The sequence below is a fragment of the Stenella coeruleoalba genome, assembly GCF_951394435.1.
Source record: "Stenella coeruleoalba genome assembly, chromosome: 20".
Classification (NCBI taxonomy): Eukaryota; Metazoa; Chordata; class Mammalia; order Artiodactyla; family Delphinidae; genus Stenella; species Stenella coeruleoalba.
In genome coordinates this window covers 16,314,854-16,327,743 of record NC_137166.1, presented here as the reverse complement: position 1 = coordinate 16,327,743, position 12,890 = coordinate 16,314,854, and the positions used below count along the sequence as shown (strand labels likewise).

General features: G+C 37.1%; 1 protein-coding gene across 10 annotated transcripts in view; it reads left to right on the top strand.

Moving 5' to 3' along the window:
* Window positions 1–12,890, top strand: part of ZFHX3 (zinc finger homeobox 3) — a gene marked incomplete at its 3' end in the record, with an annotated part of 1,354,624 nt that overhangs the window by 754,217 nt on the left and 587,517 nt on the right. For all 10 annotated transcript variants that reach the window (XR_013825252.1, XM_079907054.1, XM_079907056.1 and 7 more), the window contains one exon: window positions 5,178–5,448. The remainder of the gene's footprint in view (window positions 1–5,177; window positions 5,449–12,890) is intronic.

Genomic DNA, 12,890 nt, shown 5'->3' with positions numbered 1-12,890 from the left:
TCAGGCATGCAAAGCTGGTTAAATATTCAGAAATCATATAACATATTCCATCATATCAACAGGCTAAAGAAGGAAAACCACATGATCATATCAATTGATGCAGAAATAACTGACAAAATTTAATACCCATTCATGATAAAAACTCTCAGAAAAATAGGAATAGAGAGAAACTTATTCAACTTTATAAAAGGTGTCTACAAAAAAACCTACAGCTAATATTATACTTAAGGATGAAAGACTGAATGCTTTTCCCCGAAGATTAGGAGAAAGACAAGGATGCCCACTCTCACCACTCTTATTCAACATGTTGATAGAAGTTCTAGTTAGTGCAATAACATCAAAAAAGGAAACAAAAGGCTCACTGATTGGAAAGGAATAGATAGAATTTTCTTAATTTGCAGAAGACATGATTGTCAACATAGAAAATCCCAAGGACTCTACTATAAATAGATAAAAAAACCAAATCCCTTAGAATAAATAAGCGAGTTCAGCAAAGTCACAGAACACAAGATAAACATACAAAAATCAACTACATCCTCATATACTAGCACTGAACACATGAAAACCAAAATTAAAAATACAATGCCGTTTATAATAGCTTTTAAAAAACGAATACTTAGGTATAAATCTAACAGAACATGTAGGATTTGTATGTTGAAAATTACAAAATGCTGATGAGAAAACTCAAAGACACTCTAAATAAATGGAGAGAAAATACTATGTTTGTGGTTTGGAACACTCAACATAGTAAAGATATCAATTTTCCTTGAATTGATACATAGGTTCAACGTAATTCCTGTCAAAATCCCAGCAAGATGTTTTTTGTAAATTTAGGCAAGATTATTTAAAAATTTATATGGAAATTCAGAGGAACTAGAATAGCTAAAACCATTTTGAAAAAGAAGAATGAAATGGGAGGAAATCAATCTACCCAATCTAAAGACTTCTTATACGGCCACAGTAATCAATATGGTGTTGTCACACAGATCAATGGGGAAAATAGAGAACCCAGAAATAGACCCACACAAATATGTCTAAATGATTTTTGACAAAGATATAAAAGCAATTCAGTGAAGGAAAGATAGCCTTCCAGCAAATGTCGCTGGTGCAGTTGGATACCCATCAGCAAACAAATATGAACTTCAACCTAAGTTCACACTGAATACAAAAATTAACTCAAAGTGGATCACAGAGTTAATGTAAATCATAGAATGATACAATTTTTAGGAAAAAAATCGGAGAATCTTCAGGATCTAGGTCTAGGCAAAGATTTCCTAGACTTGACACCAAAAGCCCAATCCATTTAAGGAGAACTTAATAAATTGGTTCAACAAAGTTGAAAACTTTTGATCTGTGAAAGGTCTTTCTAGGACAATGAAAAAGATAAGTTGTAGACTGGGGGAAAATATTTACAAACCTTGTATCCAACAAAGGACAAGTTTCTGAACTATGTTAAAAATTAAAACTCAACAGTAAAAAAACCAACAATCCAATTAGAAAATGGCAAAAGACACGAAGAGACATTTCACCAAAGACAATATGCAAATGGAAAATAAGCACATGGAAAGATTCAACATCATGAGCTACGTGGGAAATATAAATTAAAGCAACAATGAGATAACGTTACACATATATTAAATTGGATAAAGTAAAAAGTAGTGACAACACCAAATGCTGGCAGGGGTACAGAGAAATCAAATCCCTCATGCATTGCTGGTGGGAACGTAAAATGATACAACTGCTCTAGGAAACAGTTTGGGAGTTTCTTAAAAACTTAAAAACTAAACATGCAATTATACAACCCAACAATTGTACTCCTAGAAATTTATACCAGAGAAATGAAAACATATGTCACACAAAAACCTGTACATGAATGTATGTAACAACTTTATTTGTAACAGTAAAAACTGGAAACAACCCAGATGTCCTTCAATGGGTGAATGGTTAAACAAAGGTGGTACATCCATACTATGGAATATCATTCAGCAATAGAAAAGGAGCAAACCATTGATATACACAACAACCTGGGTGGATCAGCAGAGAATTATGCCGAGTAGAAAAAGCCAAGCCCAAAAGGTTACATACTGTGTAATTTCATTATATAACATTCTCAAACTGAAAAAAAAAATGTAGAAATGGGTAACAGGTTAATGGTTGCCAAGTATTAAGGAGAGAGTGGGGACTGGAAGGAAGTGGGTGTGGCTATAAAAGGGCAATTGGAGAGATCCCTGTGGGGATGCAGATGTTCTATGTTGACTCTATCGATGTCATAGCCTTGTTGTAATGGGGTACTGTAGTTCTGGAAGATGGTATCATTGGAGGAAACTAGGTAAAGGGTACCTGGGATCTCTGTTATTTCCTCAAATGCACATGAATTAACAATTATCTCCAAAAGAAGTTTAATTAAAAAAATAAAACAGCTAGGAGCTCAGTGGATCCAGTGACCACAAACTTTTCCACATTAGAAATAAAATTAACTTTTTGTGTTTGTTTTCTGTAATGTTGTTTGAAGGAATTACTCAGTATATCTCAAATAGGTGTCTCTTATCCTCTATCTTACTGATATCCATCAACGGTAGCGAAGTGTGACAGAAAGAGCAGAAGTGCTACAAAAGCAGATGGATGAGTTTGTTTGATTACTTCTGGTAACTAGGCAAATGAGCTTCTTGGGCAAGTCCTTTGGAATACTACAGACTAGCATATTTATTCTCCCTGTCATTGAAGGCAGGTTTCAGTTGCTACAAATATGAAGCCTTATTGACATGTTTCAGTTACGTTGGCTCCTTAATTATTTAAAGCAGGAAAAAAGAGAGATTTTTACAGAGCCGGTAATTGGAAATCATGTTGTGTTTTTACCAAGAAGGAAAATTATCATACAAAAGCGTAAGAAAAGGAGATAAAGATTGAGGGTCAGGGACAGGAGGAGGTAAGGTGGAGTAGAGAGAGGGAGGTGACACGAATGTCAGAGGGGAAGCTCCAAGTTCAGGTATAAGAATTCTACCTGCGTGTCTTAGGCAGCACTGAGGGGCTGAGCATGTCTGTCTAAAAGGAAGAGACAAAAAGAAAGAAGGGGGGGCTTCCCTGGTGGGGCAGTGGTTGAGAGTCCGCCTGCCGATGCAGGGGACACGGGTTCGTGCCCCGGTCCGGGAAGATCCCACATGCCGTGGAGCGGCTGGGCCCGTGAGCCATGGCCGCTGAGCCTGCGCGTCCCGAGCCTGTGCTCCGCAACGGGAGAGGCCACAACAGTGAGAAGCCCGTGTACCGCAAAAAAAAAAAAAAAAAAAAAAAAAAAAATCTATCCTTAAAGAAATCTTATTTCCTCTTTCCAGCCTCCTTTTTTTCCTCATGATTCCACTTCTTTCTCTCTTTTTTTTTTTTTTTGTTTTTTTTTTTTTTTTTTTTTGCTGTACGTGGGCCTCCCACTGTTGTGGCCTCTCCCGTTGTGGAGCACAGGCTCCGGACGTGCAGGCTCAGCGGCCATGGCTCACGGGCCCAGCCGCTCCGCGGCATGTGGGATCTTCCCGGACCGGGGCACAAACCCGTGTCCCCTGCATCGGCAGGCGGACTCTCAACCACTGCCCCACCAGGGGAGCCCTAGATTTTTTTTTTTTTTTTAGTTGACTAAAGAGGGGACAGAAAAATGAAAACCAACAGCCATTACCAGAATATGTAACGATTGTGGGTAGGGGTTGTGAAACCAGCCCATAGGAAGTAACAGAAGACACTTCTAAACAACTGAATTTAAGGGCCCCCTTCTTTAACCTGTGTCAGAGTCTCCCCAGGAGGAGCCAGGATAGAAGGATACTATAACCAGATTCACAAGGATACTATAGAAGGATACTATAACCAGATTCCTAAGCTAAGCTGCGTCTTTAGAACTTTCTGTATGTTATCTCATTTAGGCATCACCATGAAGCAGGTATTACTTTGTCATTTTATAGGTGACTGAGTGAGGTTCAGAAAGGTTAAGTAGCTTGCCCAAGGTCATTCTGCTAATAAGTAGCAGATCCACATGGAAAGAAACGGTTCCAGCTCCCACAGTGCAATCAAAGCCAGGTGCTTCAGGGCTGCCACTGGTGGGAGAAACATTTCCTGAAAGGAAAGGCCAGACCTCATTTTCTCCATTTTTGATGCCCAGGATTTCCACTCCCACTGGGGTCTCTATTGTTACCTCTTGACTTACCAGGCTGGATTCAAGGCAAGTGCTATCCCATGGAAGAAAACAGTCATTTCCTCAATTAAAATCTTCCAAAATTGGAAGAGGACTATATTGGCTATTAGGGGAGGGTGGAGGAAAGGGAGAGGAGTGAGCCTTCCAGTCTACTCAGAAACACAAGGTTCAGCCACGCTCTGTATGTGGTGGTCCCCCTCCATTTCTAACTCAAAGGGATCAGTGGATTCCCTTCTTCCTGAGTGTTCTCTCTAGTCTGTCTGATCCTAGAGCCCAGGATCCCTCATTACCCACGCTGAAGAAAACTTATGAGGTAACCCTTTGACCATTCACGTGCTTTTGCCTAGAAGATAATGACAAAATTTGAAGGGGAGGTAGGCAGAGAATTATCAGTACTGAAAGTGTATGCATATGGTTTTCAGTAGTTGATGCTTAGTAATTCTTTGTTAAATAAATTATCCAGTGCAGCTTGATTTAATCTTTGTATCCAGATAGAAGGTAAAATGACATCTGGATCCCATTCTCTAGGCCTTGGAGCAGCTCTTCATTCATTTCAAGGTTGTAATTTTCATTTTGATGTCAAGGTAGTTACTTTTAGAACAAAACAGAAGAGATGAAAATTTCTGACTTTTGAGTGGCACCTGCTTTCCACCAGAACTGGCTGTGGTCTTTTTCTATGAGAACATATTGTCCTACATTTTCACAGTCTTTAGCAGTAAGTGTTCTGTGTCAAGAGAGTAACAAGGAGATTGAATTGTTGTGGATGTTTTCTAGAGGATGTAGTCCCTATGATGCTTTGGTTTGTCCTTATCTTTTTGTTTTATGAAGTACGGAAAGCAATCCATATAACCACACAGGCTTTCCCATGCTGCCGAAGATAAGGAAGGAAGGATAGGGGAGGGAAGGAGGGAATGAAGTTCTTCAATTTGGAAATTAATCCCAGTCTCCAGCTACTTTAAGAACTTGACAAATTGAGAAAGCTCTTTTTTGTTTCTTTTCTTTCCAGGAACTTGAAAAGGGAAACAAGGACCAATTATAAAGTGTCCCTGTCTCATGACCCTGTCAGATTCTCAGGGAAATGATCTTATGGAAGGCTGCAGGACGTCCCAGCAAAAGAGGTGAAAGGCTCCTGACTCTTGAGAAGGATCTGCGTCCCTCTTCCCCTTCCTCCTTCAGAGGGAGAGCTCCCCTCTAGTGCCCTGATCTTTCCTGGACTGTTCAAAGACAGCAACTATGGTTTCCTGGACTGGAGAAGTCTGACGAGCAATTTTTCCCAGGTAAGTGATACTTCTGCTTCAGATTCTAAGAATTCTGATGAAGGAAAAAGTCAGCAATGCAATGTGGTTTGTGAAGGGGCATGTACCACAAGTGGAAGTAATGCTGGGAGCCCTCCCAATGCAGGTTAAAGGATTTCTCCAGCCTCCTCACTCCTCCCCACATCAAACAGGTTCCCTCTGTAAAAATAAATTGGTACCTGCTTCTTAACAAACAAACCTTTGAGGGCAAAAAAAAAAAAAAAAAGCAATATTAAAAAAACAAGAAGAAGAAAATTACATGTGTATTTTCTCCTGACACAGTTTTAGCAGCTGTTTGTAGCTGATGTACAGTGCTCGTAGTATTCACCTTTTCATCTGAAACTCTAAGAGTGCTTTGAATGACTTGGAGCTTTTTAGAAAGTAAGGGGAATGAAACGTCTTTATTGAATTGTGAGGTTTTACTGGTTTCCTCATAGATGTCCTGGGTCTCTTCTCAGTGTCACTTTTCTTTCCATGGGATTTTTGTCGAGTTGTTATGGGCAACAGAAGCAACATGGATTGTACAGTCCACTTATGTAGCCACCTGCGTCTGTATTTTCCACACCGTAGTTTGCATGTCCCTGTGATATGTGAATGAATTGGAAGAGTTATCTTTTCCATTCTCTCAAGAAATTCTCTTCTAAGAATACAAACGTAAGGTTCCTTGGAAGTATTTGGACCTCTCAGGTCAGAGGTGCTATTTTTTATGGGCTAAATACATTTGGCTTTCTTCCAAAAGCAAGTATTGGCTGATAGGAAAACCAGGCCTGTGCAAATCTTGGTTCCTATCAAGAGGTCATGCTTTAACTTTATGAGCTACCCCATCTGCGATGGACACCAAACAATGCTATAATGGTTTTAAAAAAAGACAGTCGAGTCGGAATTTGTAATGATAAGCTTCCATTTGTAAATCATTGGAAAAAAATAAGTAGTATGTTCTTGGCATGAAAGGTCTCATTCTCATTTGGTCTGACCTTGGCAAAGATAAATCAAGGCCCAGGTTAGTTTTCTATCGCCGTTTTTGTTGTTGTTTGGTTGGTTTTTGTTTTGTTTTTTACTGCTTTATGCTCTAATATCCTAGCTCTTCCAACACTGTTATCATAAATGATGGAAGTGTCTTGAATATTTGCATAACATTATAGAAGATTTATAGCTGAAAAGATAGGATGTTCCTTATGCAACCAGGTATATCTTTCTTCTAAGTGTTTCTAGTTGCTTCTCACTCCTTTTCCTTAGCCACACACCCTGTTTTAGGGGGGTGACCTTCCAACTTGGAAAAGGAAACAGTCATTGTGAAGGCTTTGTTCGGTTGAGGAATGAATAGAAAGTGAGAAATTGAGACATGTGGAAGCAGCTCTTTTGAGGGATTTAGTGCGAAAGTGAGAAGAAAGAACCTCAGTATTTGCCAACTACCGTGAGCAAAATTCCTGGAGAGACTGGTAGGTCTAATTTGGTAGAATTTGTTAGGTCTAATGGTCCCATTACTGTGTTTAGGGATTCAAAGAACACATATAAAATCCTCATGAGATATTTATTTCCTTTGGATTGTCATCTGGTTTTACTAGTAGTTTTATTAAGTCTGTTGAGTTTACTTCAAAGATCCCACCATCTTTCTATCGTCTGTAAAATAGTTACTGGTTGAATAAGGCGCTGTCTGGATCTTTCTCTCTAGAATAAAGGTGACAGGTATCTGAGATAGTGGCAAAGGCAGACCAGCATATTAAAGCATCTTAGGAGGTTCCATTTATCAACAGTGTGAAACAATGATTTCATTATGCTCACAAATTCTCTGGGTCAAGAATATGGAGAAGGTGCAGTGGGGACACCCCATTTCTGCTCCATAGCGTTTAGGGCTCAGGACTGGTTAACTGAAAAGGAATTCTTGGCTCTGTTGGCTTCAGCTCCTCTCTTCATGTGACAATATTTCTGGCACCTGAAGAAGCTGGAAAAATGTTTTATCTACCTAGGATTGCCTGCATGCATGCTGTCTTTCTGCCAGCTAGAAGAGTTCATTATATTTTTAATGTGATTAAAAAATTAAAATAAAATTGTGATTTTTATATACAGACGTTGATGAAAGATGTGCTTTTAAAGCAGTAAATTAAAATCTCATTAATATTTCAGTGAGAATATTTGGCGCTTATCTGTTCCATCTCTATTTTTGACCTATGGCTTAGAGTTCACAGCATGAAGGAGATGGTGAAATCTCTTCACCATAAAATGTTAATTGTAAGTAAGTTACAGCACAAACGTTCAATCAACCACATTAATTCCACATAAAGTGAATTATTGTAGCAGAAAATTTTGAAATGTGACTGAATTTTGTAATCTTCAGTTCCTTTTTCTACCTCTTGCACCAACCCTGATTCCCACGTGTTTATTCCAGAAACTCTGAGCTCTTTGTGTAGTGTTGAGCTCGTTCTACCCACTGTGTTTTGAAAGTTAAATACAGTGGGCACACACCCGCATCTCTCCAAATGATTCTGAATTGTACGTAACACTGTTTGCCCCATGGCAACTTAAATGAAAGTTTTGATATTTTTCTAGCAGAGAGTTGGGCTTTTAACAGGAAGATGTTGGATTTGTCATATGAAAGAGTTCTCTCCTAAAATATGATCAAAATGTCTTCCCATATGATATATATATAATTATAATATATATTAGTGTTTTAATTGTCATTTTATAATATAGAATATATGTTATAATTTATATATTTATATATGTCACTATCTATATAAATGTTATATATATGTGTGTCATTTTCTCCTGGATTTAGGTCTGTTTTAAAGTTATAATCTTCTTAAAACTTGCTTTTATGACCAAAAATAATGGATCTTCTCTCTGAGATCATTTCTTAGTTAACAGAGACATATGGAGGGAATCAAAATCTTAGCCAAAGAGTAAAAATAATTTAGAATATTCTTAAAACATCCAGACTGTACGTGGCTCATTCTGTCAACTAAGTTAATTGTTCATTAATAACAAAATTACAGATGCTTCCTTGAATAAGAATGCTTCTATATATTCATTTTGTAATTAGAAATAGGGATGCTGCTCATTATTAGCAGGATATTTAATGCAGTGACTAGATGCCATCAGGTACTGGACTTTAGAGAACCCACGGATTTTGCAAAATACTTGAGGGTGGGGGGAATTTTAATTACTTGGTGCAACTAACAGCCAACTGAATTCAGGTAACAAGCAGTGTAAAGAATAGCATAATAGAGGTTCGCAACTCCTAGTTGTCCTTTGGTCTAAGGTGTTTTGTGATGGATCTGGTCTGCCTCCTTCCACTTATCAAGGTATAATGTATCCTTACTGGATCTAGAATTTTAATGCTGAAAGAGTGGATCATGTTTTGAAGGATCCCATTCAGATCCCTAAGTCAGACGCTGCCAACTCTTTCCTGGTCTCATCTCACTCACTGTGGCAACATAATTGGTTAAGTGTCTTCTCTGTGATCTTATGAGAATTCCATGACTTAATGTTACACGCAACATACATAACACCTATTGTTTCCTACCAAGGTGTGTCTTCTGTATTAAGGATCAGCGTTCCCATTAGTTGAAGGTAGAGTCTTTGCTCTGTTGCCTCAGATAAGTATTAAATTTAATACTCTTGAAACTCAACAGAAGGCTGAAACAGCCAAGAAAAAGAGAAATGCTTTATAGACTGCATTAATAAGGAAGATGCAGAAATGGGAATCATAGTACCATTAAGAGAGAGAGACTCCCACCATAAGAGGGATGAGGGAAAGAGTTTCCAATTTACGAATGGCAGAAGCTATTAATCTGCAAATGTGGGCAGGCACTGGTCAGTCCTCCTTTGACATACTCAGAAAACCTTGAGGATTAAAATTTCTGAGAGAATCAGAATTAGGGATCTGGTACCATTAAAAGAAGAGGGGCATCCGCTTCCTAAGAAGCTAAATCTTCTAAAGAAAATAGCAGAATTAACAATGTAGTAAAGTTAAAATGACAGTTTCTTTAATTTGAAACCATGCGCAAAAATATGAAAAAATTAAAGATGATGTGATGCTTCTAATAATTTTCTTCCCCTTTCTTTATGCCCTAAGTTTCCAATCTGGGCTCTTAGCATCTCCCAGCTTCTACTTTCCTTTTCTGCAATGTAGAAAATCATAAATACATTTACAACAAGGTGTTAGATACCCATATTTTTCTTTTATAGAATAAATAATGACTAGTGTTTTTATAAAAATTATACATATTACTTCATAAAATTAAAAATGGTAAAGTACAAAGAAGAAAGCACAATTTCACTAAAAATTTCACTGCTCAAAAATAGTCATCTTTCACATTTGGTGAACATTTTCCCAAGCATTTGTTAACCATGTATATATAAAAGAAAAGAGAGAAGAGTGAGAGAGACAGAGACAGAGAATGAACGGTTCAAAGAGACTGAGAAAAACAGATGTAAAAAAAAGGGATCATGTGTGATATAATAACAAGTATTAAATGTAATGGTACTAGACTTTGTTATATTAGAATTTAACAGAAAAAAAATTATAAAAGAGAAACTGAAGGAATTTCTGATCCTCTGGAAAAGAATATTTTTCACTAGAATATTGTTCTTAAGTGATCAGTCTATAGTTAAGAAAAAAGATTAGGGAAAATTACTGTCTAGATCCATTATTGTTTAATTTCATGTTTCAGTGTTGTAAAGTATTGGTTGACTCCCTGCTTTAAAGATGAGAAAATTAGCGTACAGCCACCCAATTTCCTTCCTCTGCTTCCCGTATTTATTGGTTATTGCTTTACTTTGTCATAGTTTTTAGCATTTGTCAATTTGTTCTGAACCATAACCACCACATTAATTTTGTCATATTTTTATACTTCTGTATTCAGATACTGGTTCAGTGCTTAACTCGTTTTTAGATCTGTGTTCTCCATTCTTTTTTTTTGTTTTGATTTCTCTTTTAATTGGATAAATTTTATCTTTAAGTAGACTTTTAGAAGATATTTAGATACCATATTCTAAGTTCTTGCATGCTTGAGAATGTATGTTGTCTTTATACTCAAGGTGCAGTACAAAGGCATAGAAAATAAAATAAAAATAAATAAACAAGAATAAGTGAGTAATCAAAAGGACACTTTAGCTGGCTATAGAATTTTCAGATCATCCTTTCTTTCCCTCAGAACTTCGTAGACTTCTTCATTGTCTCTTGGCACTGAGTACTGTTCTTTAATCATAAAGTTGTCATTCGTATTTTGTTTCATTGGTAGGTGGGCTTATGGATTCCATACTCTGAGTTCCTTCACATTTGAGAATGTCTCAAAGTTGTGGGTACATCTGAACATCAGCTTGACTGGGTATGATATTCTATAGAGCGTATAGATATACTTCGAGAAAGTACAGATATCACCTTTTTCTTTAGAACCTTGTGAATGTTGCTTCCTTGTCTTCTGGGATTAAATGCTGTGGGGAACTCTGAGGCTCATCTAAATTTTCTGTTTATAGAGAACTTGATTTTTCTATCTGAATTACTAAAAACTTTTTGTTTTATCCTTTGAACTCAACAAGTAAACCAGGATATTTTCAGCATCAACCAATTTGTATTAGTTTTTCCTAGAATGTACTATACCCTTAGCTTGATAAATCTATTTCTTCCTCTTTTAAGACTTTTTTTTCCCTTATGTATCTGATTTTTTCCCATCTGTTGTATTCTCTGCTTCAAGGACATTGGTTATTCTTTATCTATTATTTTCCTTATTCTTTCTCTTTTCCTTTTCATTTGCTGAGATTTTCTCAAGGCTTTCCCCTGTGCCACTAATTCTATTTTCAGTCATGTCTATTCTATTCTACATGAACTCACTTATTTATTAATTATATAATGATGTTTTGATCCTCAATTTGCCTCCTAATCTCCACAGTCTCTTTTTTTAATACCATTATGTTATTTTAATAGCTTACCATTTAGCAACTATCTTAGTAAGTTTGTGCCATATTAAGCTGTTCTATAGCACATGAAGTACTCAAAAAGAAATTTTATTTTTCCTTTGGTTGTATTCTCTTCCAGATGGATGTCCCATCTCTCATTTGCATGTCTTATTTCCTTTTTAACATTCTTTTCCTCATCATTAATGTGAAATCTTTTAAGATCCTGGCTTAATGTGGGGAGGTCTCATTAGAGTCTTAACCCTATATGAGGTCTGGGTATATTGATATTTGTCCCACCTCATATACAGCAAGGCTGTCAAAACCAAAATTCAGATTTGCAGACTTGACAAATATTCTCATTGACAAATGCCCGTGGGGTAAAGAGGGCCTCTCCTGCTCCAGGAAGTCTTTTTTTGTTTGGCCACCTCCTTGATCTCTCGACTCTTAGTGATTTTAAGCTGTTTTTCAGTCTTTTATCCAGCATAGGAAGTTGTTTTCAGTAGAAGGTCTAGTCTAAAAAGGACTGGTTTGCCATTATTGAAAGTGCAAGTCCCTTCATGTTATTCACTCATTCATTCATCCTCTTATTTGTCTTATTCTTACTCAGTTAGTATGTGAAGCCCTATGGAGATCTTCTCCTTGTGCTGATAGCTGTTGGGTAAATTATTTTTGATTGCCCTTTCTACTTGATCTGAGACCTGTCTTTCCTCTCAGCAACAGTGTAACTTGTTCTTTCCTGTTGTCTATGTCATGAGTGCCTTGAAGGAGGTAGTATTCTGATAGGCTTTGTCTCAGAGAAGCAGGGGCTCTGCTCCTTCTCCTGAGGTTTTGTTAAATGTCCTTCATCAGGGTTCACTTCACCTAGTTGGGAATGTATCTTATTGCCCTAGAGCCTCCCTCCAAAATTTTGAGTTTTTCCTGCCCCTAATAACACTGTGAAGTCTTTTATTAGTAGGCTTCTGTATTGAGATTGAGGGCCTCTGTTCTTGAAATTACTTTCCTAATGGAGTCATAGATACAGAGAACAAACAGGTAGTTGTCAGAGAGGAGGAGTGAAGTAGATGAGAGCAATAGGTGAGGGAGATTCAGAGGTACAAACTTTCAGTTACAAAATAAATGAGTCATGGGTATGAAATGTACAGTGTGGGGAACATAGTCAATAATTATGTAATATCTTTCTATGGTGACAGATGGTAACTAGACTTATCGTGGTGATCATTCTGAAATGTGTAGAAATATTGAATCACTGTGTTGTGCACCAGCAATAAAATAATATTGTAGGTCAATTATATTTCAAAAACAAACAAACAAACTCGTAGAAAAAGAGGTTAGATTTGTGGTGAGGCCAGGGGGTGAGGGAAGGGGGAATTGGACAAAGGCAGTCAAAAAGTACAAATTTATCTTTCCATAAGATAAATAAGTACTAAGGGATGTAATGTACAACATGATAAATATAATTAACACTGCTATATGTTATATATAAAAGTTAAGAGAGTAAGTCCTAAGATTCTCATCACAAGGAAAAA